At 49.2% G+C, this 1,917-nt stretch overlaps 1 pseudogene; it reads left to right on the top strand.

Annotated features, from left to right (window-relative positions):
• Positions 1-528: 528 nt before the first annotated feature.
• On the top strand, positions 529-1,515 carry LOC100352878 (olfactory receptor 6C74-like; annotated as a pseudogene).
• The last annotated feature ends 402 nt before the right edge of the window (positions 1,516-1,917 follow it).

Genomic DNA, 1,917 nt, shown 5'->3' with positions numbered 1-1,917 from the left:
ATATGAATGAAGTTTTGCACGTTCTTAAAAGCTCTTGTTCAAAGAGAACATCACTGACGTTGTGTTTTGTGTTTATTGACATTATGTGCTTTATTTAGGAATTGGCATTAGAGGTACAATAGAGTGTCTTAGAATTATGCGAACGCCTGTAACCCAGTCTACAGGACACGGTGTATTGTACAGCACACTATTGACTGTAATATCACAGCCTTTGAGGCGCACATAGGTAACACTGATGTCACACCCAAGATGGTTGCACTCCTCGTCTTATTTAACTCTTAGAACATGAACAGGGGTCCCGTCATCACCTTCATTTCACAGAGGGTGAAAGTAAAGTTCCCAAGGGCCAACTATCTTCCCAAAGATGACCCCGCTCTCAGTTCTCGGAGCCACTGTGGGTTCAGCTTCTTCTGCAGCGGGGCACCAGCTCGCCTCTTCCATCCCAGCGGGTCTTCTTCCCAGGCAGCCAAACATCTTGATCTCTAGTGCTCTATGATCTCTGTTACAGATGAGACTTGGGTGTTGCTGATGTGGACAGAGCTGCCCATGGAAACCGGGAACAGGACAAGTGTCCAGGAATTCACCCTGGAGGGGTTTCCTGCTGCCCAGCACCTGGGGAAGGTCCTCTTCCCAGTGCACCTGCTGGCGTACCTGGCGTCCATGACAGGAAATGCAGTCCTAGTCACCATCACCTGTGCGGATGCCCGGCTCCAGACACCCATGTGCTTTCTCCTCCGCATCTTCTCCTTCTGTGAGTGTTGCTTCTCAAGCACGGTTATTCCCAAGTGGCTGGCCATCTTCCCTTCAGGCAGGCAAACGAGTTCCTTTGCTGCCTGTTTCATACAAGCCTTTGTCTGTGTTTCTGGGAGCCTCAGGGTTCCTCCTCATCGCTGTGATGTCTCTGGACCGCTGGGTGGCCATCTGAGGCCTCTGCATGACCCCAGCATCATGAACCTGTGGACTTGCTTCCTGCTGGTCACTGCCTGCTTTGCCGCAGGCTTCACTCTCACCAGTGCTCTCGTGGGGAAGGTGTCTCAGCTGTCCTTCTGCGGCCCTCACGTCATCCCCCATTTCTTTTGTGACCTCGGCCCTCTGATCCATCTCTCCTATTCTGACACCCGATCTATAGAAATGCTGGTCTTTGGCCTGGCTTTGCTTATCATTTTGACATCCCTCCTTGTCACCGTCACCACGTCTGGCAACGTAGTCACCATCGTGCGGCTCCCATCAGCCAGGGAGCGACAGGAAGCTTTCTCCACCTGCTCGTCTCACCTCATCGTCCTCTCTCTCATGTACGGCAGCTGCGTCTTTATATACATGAAACCGAAGCAGAAGAGCAGGCTGGACTCCAACAGAGAGGCCGCCCTCGTGAACACGGTGCTGACCCCAGTGCTGAACCCTGTCATCTACACCCTGCGCAACAAGCAGGTGCACCAGGCTCTCAGGGAGACTATGCACAGAATGAAAATATCAAGATAAAAGTTGCTTGTCCCTGAGGTGGAGAGTTTCAGAGAGCAGTTTGTCCGCAGTCCACCTGATGGACAGTTCTACAGTGGAGCATCTCTGGGAAGCTCACTTTCTCTGTGTTTGCTCATCCCCTGCACAGTGACACCTCTGTTTGCTCAGGGCCACATTTTACTCTGGGGTGCAACTACCCTCTCCCTCAATATCCCATGAATTGGATGATCACAGGTTTTAATTGTAAAATCCTTTTCTGAATTTTCTTAATGGAGATTTTTCTTTATTGAGGAGCATAGGACTTCGGTACATCAAATAAAACGAATTTCCATGGAAGGGAACATATTTAAGAAAAAATTCAAAATCTGTACTTTCTCAGCCATAGTAGAAATCAGAAAAATACATTAGTATAATTGAGAAATTGTGGGTGCTTCATTAACTGACTTTTTGATACAGATG

This window comes from Oryctolagus cuniculus, chromosome 15 (assembly GCF_051225735.1).
Source record: "Oryctolagus cuniculus isolate XC-2025 breed Fujian yellow rabbit chromosome 15, ASM5122573v1, whole genome shotgun sequence".
NCBI classification, from domain to species: Eukaryota; Metazoa; Chordata; class Mammalia; order Lagomorpha; family Leporidae; genus Oryctolagus; species Oryctolagus cuniculus.
The sequence above is the reverse complement of the archived record's forward strand: the minus strand, read 5'-3'. Positions and strand labels throughout refer to the sequence as shown.